We start from the raw sequence: 19,507 nt of genomic DNA on the forward strand, positions 1-19,507 counted from the left end.
AGAACCTGATGTGGGGCTTGAACTCACGAACCGTGAGATCATGACCTGAGCTGAAGTTGGATGCTTAACTGACTGAGCCACCCAGGCGCCCCACTTCCTTCTGGTTTTAGAGACTTTTTTTTTTTTTGGCCTCACGGTCTCTTAATTCTGCTCTGTACCCTTCCATGGTACTTTCTTCTTTTGGAAAGGAGGGAACAAATCCTGAGATGTAAAATGTTTATACCCAGCTGTTTCCAAATAATCTCAGACCTTCCTCTCTCTGCCTGGAAACCACATGTTCCTTTATTTACCCCCAACTGGACCCCTCCCAACACACATACTTTATCCCACCAGGATCTAAGTGGCTCCTATTTCTAGTCTAATGCTTACTACACTTCACTGCTACTCTTTGTTTACCTGCCTAGCTCACTTACAAGCTGAGCAGCATGGGGTCAGGTCTTTGATGTTTTCAACATGTTATTCCCAAAGCATATGACTATTACCCTGCAGTCTTTAAAAAGTGCTGGTTGAATGGATGTGCCAGGGTTAAGATCCAGGAAGAATAGAGTTGGGGTTTGGAAGTCTGTTGATGGTTATATGTAATACATAACATATTTTAAAATATTTTATTTCTTAAAATCCCTTCCCCTTCTCTCTGTAGAGAGAGAGATTTATTTTAAGGAATCTCAAGCAAATCACACTGGCAAGTAGGAAATCTGTAGGGTGGGCCAGCAGGAAGAGTTGATGTTGCACCTTGAGTCTGAAACCTGCAGGACACAAGGCTAGAACTCGGGGGTTTTATGTTATTACAGGAATTCTGGAGAATTCCTTCTTTTCTGAAAAAGCTTGATCTTTTCTTATAAGGTCTTCAATTGATTGGGTAAGGCCCACCCGCATGGTGGCAGTTAATCTGTTTTGTTCAAAATTAAATATTCATCATATCTTAAAAAATGCTTTCACAGTGTAGGGGAGGCAGATTTTTACCTTTGCCCTCCTAGGGTCTTTGGCTGGGTCTGATGATTAAATTGACATAAGACAGGAGAAAAGTATACACATTTATTTAATGCAAGTTTTACATGATTCGGAAGCCTTCATAAGGAAACAGAGACTGAAAGAAGTGACAAAACCTTTTATACTAGGTTGAACAAAGGAAGACAGTTGTGGAAAACTAAACTGTGTGTGGGTGGCAAAGGAAGGTAAGAAGAATTATTTTAATAATGTCTGTTTTACAGAATTCTCTAGTCACAATTTCCTGTCCTTGATAATTAAGAATGTTACTTGCCCTCTGATACAGGGAGGACATCTAAGGGTCTTACCATCTGTTTCCAAGAAGAAAAGGGGGAGAGTCAGAGTGTCTTTCTTGTACCTGCTGTTTTATGTACCTTTAGCTCATAATAATTTTTATGTCACAGAGACATATTTTGGGGTGACATACTATAATTTCCTTCAACAGCAACATCTAGACTGATGTTTGACCAAACCGATGGGTACCATAGCCTAGGCAAGTTGACACATAAAGTGAACCATCACATCCACAAAAGCCAAAGAGGGTGTGGGTGCCCCTTTGCTGTGATGGTCTCTGTGGCAGCATTCATACCTGGGACTGCAGTTGTGGGTAATCCTTTCCCACTGGCTTTCCCTTGTCTCCACCCAGGAGTCTTATGGGATAACTGAGCAAAGGGGAAGGAATGTGCTTTGTAAGTACATATCTTGAGGAAGCACTGGTGAGCCAGAAGGGGAGGAGACACTTGAATGTCTGGAGCACTACAGCCTATGAGTGCTGGGAGCCCATATAAAGTTGGAGAGTCCACTTCCTTGGCTTTCTGTGGCCAAGAGACAACAAAGCCCATCTAATAATAACAGGCTCAAGCCACTTCGTTTCTCAAATTTAGTAGTATGTGAAAAAAACAAAAAAAAGCAAAAACAGAGTTCCAAAATTGTGCTATGACTGAAACGGTTGCACTTGACAAATGAATGCTTTTAACACAGAGATATTACAAAGCTTTATGATTTTGACAGTCATGCAATTGCCAGGTTTACAAAGTTAATCTGAGAAGCAGAATGCTATAAGACACCAGTTAAGTTGTAATCTGAAAGTCTCCTTCCTTTCTTGTGGGCATGTCTCTGACTGAATATATAACCAACACCCTTTAGAAGGAATGTTCAAAACCTACATTTGAGGCTTTCATGAATGTGAAGCCCAGGCAAAAAGTCCCTCTCAGCCTGGGCTAGGCTCCCGACAGCTTTAACATGCCTCAATTTCTTGTTATTTTTATGGCCTTAAGGAGGGGGTCCCAGACAGAATTAATAATGTGGTCATGAGTCACATCCTCAGCCCTGGCTTCATACTTTTTTTCCAGTTATAGATTTACCCTCAACTGAATTTATAATTACTTTTAGGACGTAAGTTTTTCCCCTAAGGCTAGAAAGGATTAATTCATTCATTACAGAGCTACTACTAGACATTGTTCTAGAGGTTGTGGGTAGAACAAAGCTGTCTATCGTCATGGAGCTGATACTCTAGTAGATGGAGACAGAAAATAAGCAATACATATAAAAGGAAAATTAAGTAGAGTGTTAGAAGATGATAAGTGGTATAGGAAAAACATCATCAGGGTAAATGGGATCCAGAGTGTGGAGGTAAGAGGGACCTGCTGCTCTATTAAATAGGGTGGTCCTGGTAGGTTTCACTGAGGAGACATTGAGAAGACTCCGGCAAAGACTGGAAGGAGGTGAGGGAGTCAGCCTGGAGGAAATGGGAAAGAGTATCCATGGAAGAGGTACCGAATACAAAGGCTCAGTGTGTGTGCATATGAATGCGCTTATCTGATATACTTGAGAATTAGCAAAGAAGCCAATGTGGTTGAAACTAAATGATCAAGTGGAGAGTAGTAGGAGTAGTAGGAGACAAGTTCAGGGAGGTAATGGAGGCCAGAACATGTACAGCTATATAGGAATTTGGTTTTTCTTCTGAGTTGTTGTCAACTCCCCCCCCCATTATTATGCCCTGTAGGAGACTTTTTAGATTTTTATTTTCCTAATTGCTACCCTCTCATGAAATTTTAATACCATAGATATAGCTTCTATTTATCTATGTACTGTGGCCCTTTGGAGGGCTAGAAACCATTATAATATCCAAGATTTTTTCACCCCCTGCTCCCCCAAAAACAACTTTCATCCCCTTGAAGATGATATTGTTCCTGTTGAGAATGCATGCTGAGTGAAATAGGGACTCACCAGGGAGTTTAAACAGAGGAATGACATGATCTTACTATTAAAAGGATCATTCTGGATGTTCTGTTGAGAAAAGGCTATAGGAAAGTAAGTGCTGAAGCAAGAAGACCAATTAAGTAAGAGATTATGGTGACGTTGACCAGGGTAGTAGTAGTGGAGGTATTGAGAGGTAGTCAGATTATAAATATATCTTGAAGGTGAAACCAATAGGATTTCCTGAAGCATTGAGTGTAGGATGTGAGAAAAAATAAAGCAATAAGAATGATTTTAAGGTGTTTGGCCTGAGCCACTGTAAGGATGGCATTATCAACTTAGTGGGAAAAGATAAGGATAGAGTAGTTAATTTAGAGGGCAGTTGGTGGTGGAATCAGTTCATTTTTGCCCATATCTATCTGGTATGTATCCAAGTGGAGATTTTGAGTAGGCAGATAGAAGAGTCTGGAAATCAGGAAGGAGTTCTGTGCTAGAAATGTAAATTCGGGAGCTATTGGTTAATAGATGGCCATGATATTGGATAAGCTAAACAAGGGAGTGAATGTAAATAGAGAAGAGAATCAAAGTCTGATCCCTGGGGCATGCCAACATCAAGAGATTGTGAGAAGAGGAGGAATCAGTGAAGGAGTCTGATTGTGAGAAGAGGAGGAATCAGTGAAGGAGTCTGGGAAGGAACAATTTACCAATTGGCAGGTTAAAGGAAACCAGGAAAGTGAGGTGCCCTGGAAAACAAGTGAAGAGTATATATCAGGGGGGAGTGAGTGACCAGCTGGTGCAGACACTACTGATAGGTGCTGAGAACCATCAGTAGGTGATTGATTGTTGGATTATGTGCTATGAAGATCATTGATAATTTCAAGAAGGACAGTTTCAGTGGAATGGTCAGAACAGAGTCTGATATAAGATTAAGAGAATGGGAGTGGAGAAATCAATTGCATTGAGTAAAGTCATATACTTTTAAGAGTTTTACTGCAAAGGAATCAAAGAAAAGGGGCAGTAGCTGGTAGAAGGATTAATCTGTGGATTAATCACTGGATTAATCAGTGATCAGAACAGACCTTGGTGATCAACGGGGTCAAGGGAAGGTTTTGTCAAATTGAGAGAATAAAAGCAGAGTTCTATGCTGTTAGGAATAACTCAGAAGCAGTGGGGGAGGGGGACGGGTGGTGATGTAGGAGAGAGCAAAGAAAATTTCTGGGGCAATAGCCTTGTGAAATTGAGGGAGGATGGGGTCTAGTGAAGGATGGTCTTTAGATAAGAATATGGACGGTTCATTCATGGCAACTGATGGGCAGGCTGGTTATATGGACACAGATGCTGATAGTAGCTGGATAGAAATGCGGGCGGGGGAGTCTGAAATATTTTCAGAATTGGGGACTACAGCCATTGCCTAGGAGAGAGGGGGAGATGATGTATTTGGAGTTTGAGGACACAGGCCCAGGTGTGAAATGGTCATCCCAGAAAGAGTGACTAAGGAAGGTGGATGACAGCATCGTCGGTGGAGAGCAGCTCACGGAAGTGAAAGGCTGTGGTGTTGAAAGATTCACCCACATGGATTTTGAAATTGCTGAGTGTTAGGACAGGTAGGGAATTGGAGAGAGTGACACTGAGCCAGGAGCTGACATTGTTTAGAAATGAGGGAGGAGGGTTGTTGGCAGATAACAGGAGCAACTTGCAGTAGGATCTGAAAGGCCCTGAGCAGTTATGAGCTTGAGTCCCTTCCAGGTCAAGGCAGTGGAGCTGGGAATGTGGCAGGTGAGGGTGGGCAAATGTGGCCTCAGAGGTGTGGCACAGTGAGCTGGAAAGCCAAGGCCCAGGGCCAGCCAGTCAGCAGCAAGTGACCAAGCCGACTGGGAGCTAGAGTAAGGAGGGGCTCTCCTGCCTTCATTAGAGGTGAGTGTGATTGGGGCAAGCATCTGTATTTAAACGATCCTGATGGTAAGATGGAGATGTGTAAATTCTCAGAGCTCCTGGTGCACATGATCCTATAGGGCCTGAATGGATGGGAGTCCAGTTGGCACCACTGTGGACTTGTTAAACAACAATTTCTTGCATTTGTGGAGTTACAGCCCTGTATTACTTGTATTTGAAAATATCAGCTCATCCTCATTCTCTATTCAGTCCCTCAAACCTCAGCTCAGGGCTGTCATTAGAATTTAGCCCCTTGCCTTGCAAACTAAGATTATGTTCATAAACTGGGCTTTATTTTCTCAAAATTGGGCAAAACAAAATCAAATAAAATTCAGGTCCACAAATCCAGTATCATCTCTTTCCCAATTACCCCTCCCTCTCCATCATCCCCACCTCCCTTACCATAAAACCACCCATGAGAGGTAAGGAAGCCAAATTTGGTGACCCTTTCTTTTCTCTCCTCAAATAAATGACAATGGAGCCACTGCAGAAAGAATAAAGGCCTGGGCAAGTCTTGGCAGATACTCCAAAGAGAGGAAGGGTGGGAGACCAGAAAGGGGCTAAGATGGAGGTGGGATGGTAATATGAACCCAGAGGGGTGTATGCTAGATCATGCGGTTCAACCAAGTTCTAAATCATCTCAGGGACAGAGGGGGTTGGGCCCATCAAGGAGAACTTTCCTGGGTTGGACATGGGAGAGAGTCCTTTCTGATTCTGACTTTTCCCTTGAAAACTCTTCCCAAGTTGATTAGATTCTAATGAAGATATGAGTTAATATTATTTCATGATTCTTTAACGTTTTCATCACCAATGACCCCCTTTGTTATGGACTAAATGTCTCCCCTCACCCCCTTTTATATGTTGCAGTCCTAACCCCAAATGTGATGGTAGTAGGTGGGGCCTTTGGGAGGTGATGAGGTCCTGAGGGTGGAGCCCTGTGAGTGGGATTAGGGCCACAATAAGAAGAGACTGGGGAGAGCTTCCTTCTTGTCTCTTTTCTCTACCACATGAGGATAAAACTAGAAGTCAGCAGTCTCAACTCAAAAGAGGGCTTTCACCAGAACCTGACCATCCTGGCACTCCGCTCTTGGACTTCCAGGCTCCAGAACTAAATTTCTGTTGTATATGAGCCACCCAGGCTATGGTACTTTGGTACAGCAGCCAGGACTGAGACACCCTATTTTTAGTCTCTTTTTACAATATTATAATACGATGTAACCTTTCCCCCGTTTTTGTTTCAAATTTATTAAAATTTTTCATTTCTATTTCCAGTATCATTGGATACCTTCAACATCCATTTCTACTAAGTATTTTATTAAAAATTTTTTTTTAATGTTTATTTATTTTTTGAGAGAGAGAAAGAGAGACGGAGTGCAAAAGGGGAGGGCAGAGAGAGAGGTAGACACAGAATCTGAAGCAGGCTCCAGGCTCTGAGCTGTCAGCACAGCGCCCCATGCAGGGCATGAACCCACAAACCGTGAGATCATGACCTGAGCTGAAGTCAGATGCTTAACTAACTGAGCCACCCAAGTGCCCTTCTACTAAGTATTTTAAATACTTCAGATAGTTCACAGACCCCACTCTGGGACCCCGACTGCCTAATTTCCTTTGTGACTGTCATTTACTCTACTGCCTGGGTCGGTTCCTGTGTGTTGTCAGTCCTGTCCATATTACTATTGCTTTTCATCAGAGCTGACTTCATGGGTGCTCAAACTGTACAGTCATACAAGGTCCCGTGCTCAGAAGGGCCTGTGCTGGGTTTAATGCTGTGCTGTCCCCATCTTGAAATTTGTAATAATTTTTGAACAAAGGGCCCCACATTTTCATTTTGTACAGGGCCCCCACATGTTGTAGTTGGTCCTGCCAGTCACGACTGGGAGAGGTCCTGGGGCTGGTTGGGGGCATAGCCCTGAATTACTCTGACAGGCTGCTCAAGACTCTGGCAGGAGGGAGGGAGACTTCCACTTTCTCACAATCCATATCTCAGACCCGCTTTGTTTCCTTGAGTTAAAAAATTATAAACATGAAATCACTGCTTCACTATATACTAACTAATTTGGATGTAAATTTTAAAAAATAAAAAATAAAGTTAAATTATAAAAAAAAAAGCGACACGGAATGGCTTAAGGACAGATTTACATTTACAGATTTGTGGCTATATTTCTAAAAATCATAAAATGTCTAATGTCACTTTATTGTAATAAGGATTTTTTTAAGTAAAAAAAAAAATTTATAAACTGGAGGGGTGCCTGCGTGGCTCAGTCAGTTAAGCGTCCAACTCTTGATTTCAGCTCAGGTCACGATTGCAGGGTCATGGGATCTAACCCCTGTCAGACCCTGTCAGAACCGGCTTAGGATTCTCTCTCTTTCCCCCTCTCTCTGCCCCTTTCCTGCTCATGCTCAATCTCTCTCTCTTTCTCTCTCTCTCTATCTATCTCTCTCTCTCCCCCTCTCTAAATAAACTTAAAAAAAAATTGTAAACATGGACACAGATTCGCTCTTGCCTCTCTATTTGGAAAACCCTGCCACAAATTCTGTGCCTGTTGCTTTCATTTTTGTTTCCTTGTGCTTTATTTCATTTCCTCCCAACCAAGTGTGTACGTGGTGCAAACAGCCAAGAGTTGTTCTTGGTGGGGACCCCGTTCACCACCTCCCATGCCCCTTTTTGCCCCCACCAGGCAGGCAGCCATGCACTCCTGCACAATTCCTGCTGCTGTCTTTGAACTTCCTGCCTCCAAATGCACTGAGGGCCCAGAGTGGTAAAAGGTAGAAGGGAAAGGAGATCGAAGGAGAAGGAATGGAGGGGGGTGGGAGAAATGAAAGGAAGAGAGAAGCAAAGGGCGAGTAGCTGAGGGTTGGGAAGTGCTTGGGATGAGACCCCTTTAAACTTATTTTATTTTTTAGAGAGAGAGAAAGAGAACAAGTCAGGGAGAGGGGCAGAGGGAGAGAGAGAATCCAAAGCAGGCTCCACGTATATATACGTGTATAGAGAGAGAGAGAGAGAGAGAGACAGAGACAGAGAGAGAGGGAGACAGAGAGAGAGACAGAGAGAGAGAGAGAGAGAGAGACAGAGAGAGAGAGAGATTGTGCATACTATTTGATTTTTTGGCCTACCGATAATTCAACTATGTACATACATACATTCAACTACCCATTTAAAAGAGCTACCTAGGGGGTACCTGGGTGGCTTAGTTGGTTGGCTGTCTGACTCTTGATCTCAGCTCAGGTCTTGATCTCAGGGTCATGAGTTTGGGCTCCATGCTGGGCATGAAGCTTACTAAAATAATAAAATAGAGTAGAATAGAATAGAATAAAAAAATAAAACTACCTAATATTCAGTCATTTAATTTATGTAATTTAATAATTTCCTATTGTACACCTGGTTATTTAAGTTGTTTTCAATTTTCATTTTTAAACAGCATGGACTGAAAATTCTTGTGCATATCCAGGATATGCACTTTCTAGATAGGATAACTTTCTAGAAGGAGCATTTTAAAGGATGGCAGTCCACAGTGTAGAGTAGTGGCAAAAGCATGTATTAAAAACACTCATATGCTCTGTAATTTAGTTACATCATTTAGTCCCTCTGTAACTCTGTTTTCTGCATCTATAAAATGAAGGTGATAGCATACTGCTTCATGGGCAGCTGTGAGGATTGAAAGAACTAATCACACACTTAGCCTAGTGTCTGGAACATGATAAGAGCTCAATAAATGTGAGCTATTATTACTGCCAGACAGCTCTTTCAAAAAGTTTCACAAATTACACAGCACCCTATACTAGGGTATACTCTCATTTGAATTAATGTTAGATATTATCCCCCTTTTAAATTAGTGATTCTCAACTTTGACTATACATAGGAATCATGTGGGGAACCTTAAAAAATACTGATACCCTGGTCCCACTCCCAAAGATTCTGATTTAATTGGTCTGGAATGTGACCTTCGGCATTGGAATTTTTGAGGCTTCCCAGGTGATTCTGATATACCGATATGTGAGTTATCACTGCTTTATTTTCTCTTTGGTGGAAAAATATATATATTGATGGTGCTAGCAGCTGGGAGGAGGGGGGTGAGGAGTAACTGCTTAATGGGTACTAGCTTTCCTTTTGGGGTGAAGAAAATGTTTTGGAACTAGATGGATGTGGTAGTTACATAACACTGTGAAAGTACTAAATGCCACTGAATTGCTCACTTTAAAATGATTAATTTTGTGTTATGTGAATTTCACTTCAATAAAAAAACAGAAAAATATTATGTCTTTTTTTAAATATCCTTTAAAAATTTTTTAAATGTTTATTTATTTTCAGAGACAGAGACAGAGTAGGGGTAGGAGCAGAGAGAGAGAGAGGAGAGAGAATCCCAAGCAGATTCCATGCTGTCACCAAAGAGCCTGATGTGGGCCTCCATCCCATGAACTGTGAGATCGTGACCTGAACCAAAACCAGGAGTTGAACGCTTAACTGATTGAGACTCAGGTGCCCCTATTTTAATTTCTTTTACAATTATGATTGAGGGTTTAATTATATGTTTAGTAACCATTAGGATGATTTTTCTTTTACTCTTTTTCTTAAGCCTGTCTATTGCTCACTTTTCTGCTAAGATGTTCATTTTACTGTTTGTAGGAGCTGTTAGAATGTTAACCTTTGTCTGAGTCGGGTTTCAAATGTTTTTTTCAGTTTGCTTTTTGTCTTTTATTCCTGCGGGTTTTTTAAATTTTTTTAAACATTTATTTATTTTTGAGAGACAGAGTGAGACAGAGCATGAGCAAGGAAGGGGCAGAGAGAGAGGGAGACACAGAATCTGAAGCAGGTTCCAGGTTCCAGGCTATCAGCACAGAGCCTGATGTGGGGCTCGAACTCACAAACCACGAGATCATGACATGAGCCGAAGTCGGACGCTTAACCGACTGAGCCACCCAGGCGCCCCAATTCCTGTGTTTTTTGATGTACAAGTTAAGTTTTTTTTCTTGTAATTAAACTTTCAAGTTTTTTATGATTTTGCCCTTCAGTGTCAGGCTTAGAAAGTACCCCCCCAACCACCCCCCCGCCACACACACACTAGAAAAAGAGCAAACTAAACCTAAAGAGAACAGAAGGAAGGATATAATAAACATTAGAGTGGAGATAGAGAATACAAAATAAAGTAGTAGAGAATTCAAAATAATAGGGAAAATCCATTAAACCACAAGTTGGTTCCTTAAAAAGATCAACAAAATCAACAAATTTTTAGCCCAACTGACTATGAAACAAGACTCAAATAAGTAAAATCAGAAATGAGTTTCAGATAACATTACTATTGACCTTACAGGAAAAAGAAAAAGATTGTAAGAATATTCTGAATAGTTGCCAACAAATTAAATAATCTAGATGAAATGGACAAATTCTTAGAAACACACAATGTACCAAAACTGATTCAAGAGGAAATAAAAAATCTGAATAGACCTATAACAAGTTAGGAGATTGAATCAGTAATCAAAGACTTTCACAAAAGGAAAAGTCCAGGACCAGAGGGCTTTACTGGTATTATCCAGTGAAAAATTCTACCAAACATTTAAAGAAGTATGAATACCAGGGCACCTGGGTGGCTCAGTCGGTTAGGCGGCCGACTTGGGCTCAGGTCATGATCTCGCAGTCTGTGAGTTCGAGCCCTGCATCAGGCTCTGTGCTGACAGCTCGGAGCCCAGAGCCTGTTTCAGATTCTGTGTCTCCCTCTCTCTCTCTGACCCTCCCCTGTTCATGCTCTGTCTCTCTCTGTCTCAAAAATAAATAAACGTTAAAAAAAATTAAAAAAAAAAAAGAAGTATGAATACCAATTCTTCTCAACCTCCTTCAAAAAATAGGAGAGGAAGAAATACTTCCTAATTTATTCTGTTAGTCCAGCATTATCCTTATAACAAAGCTATAAGAATACATTGCAAGGAAAGAAGACTGCAAACCAATATTCTTTATGAACATAGATGCAAAAACCTTCAACAAAGTATTAGTGAACTAAATCCAGCAACATATTGAAAGGATTATATACTGTGATAAAGTGGGATTTAACCCAGGAATGCAAAGATGGTTCAACTTACAAAAATCAGTCACTGTAATACACCACAATAGGAGAAAGAAGGAAAAAAAAATTCCCACATGATCATCTCAATTGATGCAAAAAAAGCATTTGACAAAATCCAACACTTTCATGATAACAAGAAAAGGATGCCTGATTTTTACCACGTCTATTCAGCGTTGAATTAGAAGTTCTAGCCAGAGCAACTAGGCAAGAAAAATAAAACACATCTAAATTGTAAATGAAATAAAACTATATTTATTTGCAGATAACATGGTTATGTGTGTGTGTACATATATTTTTCTCTCTCTCTGTATATATATATACATATATATATATATATACACATATATATGTGTGTGTGTGTGTGTGTGTGTATGTGTGTGTGTGTGTATTTATAAAATCCCAAAGAATCCATGAAAACACTATTAGAGCTAATAAGCCAATTCAGCAAAGTTGCAGGACACAAAATCAACACACAAAAATCAGTTGTATTTATATTCATTAGCAATTAATCTAAAAAGGACATTTAAATAACAATACCATTTATAATACATAAAAAGAATAATATACTTAGAAATAAAGTTAACCAAGGAGGTGTTAGACTTGTATAAGGAAAATTACAAAAAAAAATTGCTGAAAGAAATTAAAGAAGATCTAAATAAATGGAAATACATCCATATTCATGGGTTGTTAAAAGACTTAATATGGTTAAGATGGCCATACTGTCTATCATACTGCAAAGTGATCTACAGGTTCAGTGCAATCCTTATAAAAATCCCAATGGCCTTTTTGCAGAAAGGGAAATCACTCCTAAAATCCATAAATCAAGAGAATTTAAAACATATGTCCACCACAGAAAAACGTACACAAATTGTTGTAGCAGTACTATTCACAATAGCTGAAAGGTGGAAACAACTCAAATGTCCATCAACTGATGAATGACAAACAAAAACTAATATATCTATATACAATGGAATATCATTCAGCTGTTAAAAGTGATGAAGTCCTGATTCACGCTGAAACATGAATGAGTTTGGAAATGAAAGAAGCCAAAAACAAAAGGCTACTTATCATATGTTTCTATTTATATGAAGTGTGTAGAATGGGCAAATCCATACAGACAGAAAGTTAGTGGTTGCCAGAAGGAAGGAGGGGGGAATGGGGAGTGAATGCTTAATGGATATGGGGTTTTCTTTGGGGTGATTAAAAGATCTGGAAGTAGTGGGAATGGTTGCACAATATTGTGAATGTACTTAATGTCACTGAATTGTACACTTTAAAATGTTAAAATGATGAACTTCATGTTATGTATTTTGTACGACAATAAAAAGTCCTTTCCAATGCAAGATCAAGTAAATTTTTACTTCCAAAAATAATAGGTTTTTTGTTTTACTATCAAAATTTTAACTCTTTAATTAAAATTTTTTACCCAAGTTATCACAATACCATTTATTGAATAATGTCTTTATTCTGCGCTGGTTTGAAATGCTGCCTTTATCATATGGTCTGAGGCCAGGCTTTCTCTCCAGCATGTGGTTGGATTTTGCAGTATTATTAGCCTCTCTAGTCTGTTTTCAGTATAACATGTTTTTTTATCTATTGTAGTTTAGAGCACAGTTTAGTACACATTTTAATATCAGAGTACCTCATTATTTAAGCATTTTCTTGGTGATTTTTTAACATTTTTCTCCCAGATGAACCCAATGATTATTTTGTTAGATTAAAACTACCCCTTTGGGGGCACCTGGCTGGCTCAGTTGGTGGAGTGTGCGACTCTTGATCTTGGGGTTGTGAGTTTGAGCCCCATGTTGGGTGTAGATATTACTTAAAAATAAAATCTTAAAAAAAATACCCCTTTGGAATTTTAATCATAATTGCATTTAAGTTGAACATATTTACAATACTGTGTATTCCTGTCCAAGAACATATGTCTATTCATTTAACTCTTCTTCCATGTCATTTAGTAAAGTTTTGAAGTTGAATTTATATATATATTATACTTTTATCACTTCATTTCTAGAAAATTAAAAGTTGTTTCTGTTGAAACTTTGGTGACTGATCATTGGTAGTATGCAGGAAAGTATAAGGGAAAGCTATTAGTTTCTGTTTAAATATTTTATAACTAGCCATGTTACTGAGTTATAATTGACTCTAACAATTTTCGGGTGCTTCCTTGGGTTTTTAGGTAATGATATCATACATGAATAACAGAAATTTTGTTTATGCCTTACCGTGTAATCTTGGGCATAGTTCCATCATAGGATTTAACTACCAAATGTACCAAATGTAAAATTCTTACAATATTGGCTGGTACACAGTAAGCATTTTATAATCCTAGTATTATAATAATGATACCATATTCTCTAACAGAAAAGTTGGTGGGGGGGGAGGATGGTACCTGGCTGGCTCATCAGTTGATAGAGCATGTGACTCTTGATTTTGGGATTGTGAATTCGAGCCCCATGTTGGGTGTAGAGATTACTTAAAAACCTTAAAAAAAATGTTTGGTGTTTTATCCTTTATCTTTGATATTAGTTGTTGGTTTGAGATAGATTTAAAATATTTTTTCATGATATAGAAGTATTTGCTTCTACTTTTCTAGCGCTTTTGTTTGTTAAGATAAATGTTGTCTGTTTTAATTTCACAGAATACTGATTTGCATCTATTTGAATTGTCCTTTCTCCTTTTTATACAAGAAACTATATTAATAGATTTTCTAATGTTTAGCTAGTCTTATGCTATAATAAATCCAAATTGGTCGCAGTATCATTAAAATGTTGAATCTGATTTGCTTATTTTTTTATAATCATTATATCTATACTTTTAAATGAGATTAATGTAAGGTTTTGTATTTTTTTCTATGTTGTGTGTGTTAGCCAGGAGTTGGTGTCCAGGTTTCTGTTAGCTTCATAAAATGACTTGGGAAATACTCCACTTTCCCCAATGTTCTGCAGCAGTTTTTACAGTATAGAAATGATTTATTTCTAGAACATTTGAAAGAATTTACCCTCAAAGCCAATTAGATCTGATATCTTTCTTGGAAGTATATTGTTGTAAACCTTAAAAAAATCTCGTTTGTGATTTGTGATAAGTTCAGGATTTTAACTTCTTATATCAATTTTGAAAATTTCCTAGAAAATCACCCATTTCATCAATATTTTAAAATGTTTTAGCCTAGAGTTGTATAAGCAGTCAATTCTGCAATAAGACAACATAAGCATTCCTAAAAATTACTAAAATCACACAGTGAAAACTACAGGGTTTAGGGGGGAAATGGGATTAGGGGTATAATCTTCAAAAACTTTGTCAATGACACATTAAAAAAAGATACGAACCTAATAAAACCGTAGCACACTACAATAAACATGGCCCTATATATTGAAAAAGACCTGAAATTTGCTTGTGGAAGTGGGCACTGGAAAAGTTGCAGCTTGAGAATATTTTGAAGTGGCCAAGGAGGAAATCTAAAATTGGTCCAAGGTGTAACACTAGATCTGGGTGGGTGTAGCTCCTAACACATCCAGGTTGCTGAGGTAACTGGCAAATGCTTTAGATGAGTGCTCTGTGGGTTTCCTACAGAGCTGGGTGCAGTTTTTTGCATTCACGTGGGGTTCCCCCTGAAGGTCTCTCAGTAGCACCCTAAAGTACTGATTTATTTCCAGCAGGTTCCAGAAGGTAGATTTACAGCAAGTTCTGCTGCTGTAACTCCACAGTGACTTCTCTGCCATTGAGTGGGCCGTGACTTGAGTCATCTCCAAAAGATCTGGATCTCAGCCCTAGGAGAAGTAGCTGCCTCTTATCTCTGCTATTCTTATGAATCGTTGTTCTTGGGAAGAATCCACTCTGACTCTCTCAGGTAGATACCCTCTTCCTATAGTGGGAATTTGTCATGCCAAAGTCCTCCCATTATGGAGTCACAATATATCAATAAAACAACTACAATGAACACCAAATACATTTTGTGAAAATTTACAAATGAATGACAAAATGTAAATTCTCTCACGGATGGTGAGATTGTTTCGGATATGATAAATTATTATCTAAAACCGTGGCGAAAAAGGTAATTCCTCAGATGTGTAAGCCAAGCTTTGTGCAAAGACCCAGAGTGGGAGTGGGGGATTGGTTTTTGGCACACCAGAATGAAATCTGCCTGTTTACAGGAAGTTGTATTGGTTTCAAAGGACAGAAAGTGAGACTCCAGGATTCAGGGGATGGGGGGTGGGAGTGGATGAGGAACTAGGACTTAGAAAGGTAGAAAAGAGAGACACAGGGCTTGGAAGAATTGGCAGTATCAGGCAGAACAAGCATATATGCCATATAACAATTTCCATGCCCTCTCTCAGGAAGTTACCAGAGTGAACTCACTCTTTAATGCTGCAAAGGCCTATTAAACTTTTATTGTTTTATGCTGTACCTGGGTCCATGGTTCATGCTGAGTATTTAAGAGAAACGTCTGGGCTGTCATGGATCCATTCATGGAGTGCAAGATTCTGACTGTCAGGTTGGTGTTTCTGGCTCCGGGGAGTACCTCCCTTGCCTCCACTGCCTCTCATCACTGGCTCCTGTGTTTTCTTCCTGTGCAACTGAGGGAAGCTCTCCATCTCCTTACCTGTGCCTCCTGTGACTCCAGGGGCAGCCATTACAGGGTGAAACATCATTCTTAGGAGGAGGGTGAATTGTTAAGTGTTAGGGTCTATTAGGGAATCCAAAACACAAACCCAGAAGAGATCATTTCAGGGAAATTCCTGTGGAAAACAAAAATAAGCAATTCCCCATGGTTCTTAGCTCTCCTCACCCTTCAAAAGTGTTTCCTTTCTTGGGGGCACCTGTGTGGCTCAGTCGGTTAACTGGCTGACTTCTGCTCAGGTCACGATCGTGCAGTTGGTGAGTTCAAGCCTCGTATCGGGCTTTGTGCTGACAGCTCAGAGACTGGAGCTTGCTTCAGATTCTGTGTCTCCCTCTCCCTCTCTCTGCCCCTCCCCAACTCGTGCTAAGCCTCTCTCTGTCTCTCAAAAAATAACTAAATGTTAAAAATTTTTTCAAAAAAAAGTGTTTACTTTCTATCCCACTGTAAGAGAAAGAGATGGAAACCTATGGTGTTGTCTCTGCTTTTTAGCAGAGCGGGGGCGGGTGTGGGGGGGGTGGGGAAGGCAGGAATTCTGTGGGGGTGGGAGGGGTGGGAATCCCTTTCTGAAAATAGAGTGGGTATTTGGCTGGAGTGACTTTTGCTGTGTCTTTTGGAAATATGAGTATGGTAAGAAGCTAAGAATATCTCCTAGAGAAGGCATTTCTCTGTTTGCCGGTAAGTCAAAAGTGGAGATCTGGGGCTTAATATAGCTACAGATACATTTTGTTTGGACTGTTTAAACAATGCTGAATGGGTTGTTGATAGTTAAACAGTAGGGGCTTTCAAATGAAAATACGGATTTCTGGTTTCACTTAAGTGGTTGATCTGGCAAGATTGGTCTTTATTCTAAAAGTATGAAAGAGTTTGGCAGGGAAACCCTAATTCCTTAATAATCTGTTCCAAGGAAAGTGTTGATTTCATTTCCAGAGTAACCTTTCACTGTGAGAAAGAGTGAGACTTCTTGGAGCTAAAACTTTCTACCTTTTAAAAAAGCTGAACCGTAACATACATGAAAATATATAAATCATAAGTGCTCAATGAAATAAAAGATAACACACCTGTGGAATCATCACTCAAGTCAAGTAGACATTACTAGTATCCTTAGGAACTTTCTCTCATGCCTTCATTCCCATCACTACCACCCTCTCTTCTTTCCAGGTGTAAACATTATAGTTTATTTTTGCCTTATTTTACATTTTATAGAAGTGTGATCATACACTGTGTGCTTTTTTGTGTCTTCTTTTTTTATCATTAAGAAGACGTGTCTTCATTCAATATTTTTTGGTGAGATTCATCTACATTGTAGCGTAAAGCTATTATTCATGTTCATCTCACGGTACTCCAGTATATGAAAATACAACACTTTCTTTATCATTGCAGTGGTTGATAGACAATTGGGTTGGTTTCAGTTTTTGACTATTTTAAGTATTGCTACTATAAATCTTCTTGTCCATGTCTCTTAGTGTGCACATGCATGCCTTTCTGTTGGGTATATACCAACAAGCTAAATTGCTTGGTCCCAAGGTATATGTATGTTCAACTTTGGTACTTACTGCCAGTTTTCCAAAGTGGCTTTCCCAATTTATACCCTCACCAAAACAGTATGAGGGATTCAATCGCTTCACATCCTCACGAGCATTGGTATTGTTTCTTAGTTTTAGCCTTTCTTTGAGTATGTGGATGTATTGTGGTTTTCATTTTCGTTCTTTTTTTACTTATTCTGTTGAGCATCTATTCATATATTTATTGGTCATTTGAATTTCCTGTACTGCGAAATGCCTGTTAAGGTATCTTCTGTCCATTTCTAATTGGGTCATCTGTCTTTTTCCTATGAAGTGGGAGGAATTCTTTTATAGGTTTCGGATACAGCCCCTTCATTTGTTGTGTGTGTGTTACAAATATCTTCTCCAGCCCTGTGTTATGACTGTCTTTCACACTAATTGTGTCTTTTGATGAAAATGAATAATTTTTTTTATTTCAAAATTTTATTGTGATAAGAACACAGTGTGAGATCTACCTGCTTAACAATTTTTAAAATATACAACACGGTATTATAGGTAAAATGTTGTACAGCAGATGTTTACAACTTATTTATCTTGCTTAACTAAAACTTTATGCTCATTGATTAGTAACTCTCCATTTCCCCCATCCCTAGCTCTTAGCAAACACATTTCCACTTTTCAAGTCTATAAATTTGACTATTTTTGATACTTCATGTAAGCAGAATCATGCAATATTTGTCTTTCTGTGACTGGTTTCTCACACCTAGCATAATATCTTCAAGGCTCATCCATGCTGTCTCTTGTTACAGAATTTCCTTCCATTCCATTGTATGTAACATACCATGCTTTATCTTTTCGTCTGCCAATGGATGTTTTCACATCTTGGCTATCGTGACTAGTGCTACAATGATCATGGGAATGTTAACATCTCTTCAAGATCTTGATTTCAATTCTTTTGGATAAATACTCAGAAGTAGGATTGCTAGATCCTGTTTTTAATTTGGAGGGGGGAACATACATTCTGTATTCCATAGCAGCTGCACCATTTTACATTCTCACCAACAGTGTGCAAGGGTTCCAATTGCCCCACATCCTTGACAATTTTGTTGTTGTTATTGTTGTTGTTGTTTGATAATAGTCATCCTGACAAGTGTGAGGTGATACTGTGATTTCCATTCTCCTGATGATTAGTGATGTTGAGCATCTTTTCATATACCTGTTGGCCATTTGTGTGTCTTCTTTGGAGAAAGGTCTGCTCAAGTCCTTAGCCCATTTTATAACTGGGTATTAGGTTTTTTTTGTTAATGAATTGTTGGACTTATATATTTTGGAGCTTAAGTCCATATCAATTATATGGTTTGCAGACACTCTGTAGGTTGCCTTTTCACTCTGTTGATTGTTTCCTTTGCTGTACAGAAACTTTTTAGTTTGATGCAGTCACACATATCTATTTGTGTTTTTGCCTGTGCTTTTGGTGTCATATCCAAAAAAATAATTGCAAGACCAATGTTAAAAAGTTATTTCCCTAAATTTTCTTCTAGTAGTTTCATGATTTAAGGTCTTACATTTAAGTCTTTTATCCATTTTGTATTACGTTTATATATGTATAGTACCTCAGTGTCCCTTTTGTAGTGGAGATAAGAATAGTACTTCATAGATTTTGTAAAAAGTAAATGAAGTAATATATATAAAGCACATAAAAGAGTGCCTGGCATTTTCTAAGTTATAACTGTTAGCCCTGTACTGTGTTTCATTTTCCTTATAGCCCTGTCCCCATAGCCCCCATTCTGCCCTGGGATTCCAGGCCCAAACCCCTCTGGCTTCTACCACTGAGATGTGTGGCAGTCCCTGTCCTGCTCTGGCCACTCCTCCACTGTTGACAGCATCCTGGGTTGCTGGCTGGCCATATCCACATGATGGGGTCTCCACACTTCTGCATTGGTGGGAGTACCTGAGAGACAACATGTGCTGTGAGTGTCTATGCAGGGAGAGAGCAGGACACTTGGAGCTTCATGAAGGAAAGGTGAACAAGGAGAGGGCTTTGAGAAACAAGACTCCTGTGTTTTCAGTAGAGAGGTGGGGCAGGATGCTGGGACTTTTCCAAGGGCATGTAAGTGAAAGAGTCAGAGCTACGTGAATGTAATTAGTACCATTGAGCTGCCTTTCCAGTTTAGGTAACCAGATGTTATGTAATGAGTCAAATGACA

General features: G+C 39.2%; 1 protein-coding gene across 1 annotated transcript in view; it reads left to right on the forward strand.

Moving 5' to 3' along the window:
- LOC106987444 (NXPE family member 3-like) overlaps positions 1 to 19,507 on the forward strand; it is a 71,122-nt gene that overhangs the window by 4,967 nt on the left and 46,648 nt on the right. The window contains 2 exon segments of the mRNA XM_053212951.1: positions 9,428 to 9,595; positions 14,834 to 15,027. The gene's annotated coding sequence lies outside the window, so the exon portion shown is untranslated.

Source organism: Acinonyx jubatus, chromosome E3, assembly GCF_027475565.1.
Source record: "Acinonyx jubatus isolate Ajub_Pintada_27869175 chromosome E3, VMU_Ajub_asm_v1.0, whole genome shotgun sequence".
Classification (NCBI taxonomy): Eukaryota; Metazoa; Chordata; class Mammalia; order Carnivora; family Felidae; genus Acinonyx; species Acinonyx jubatus.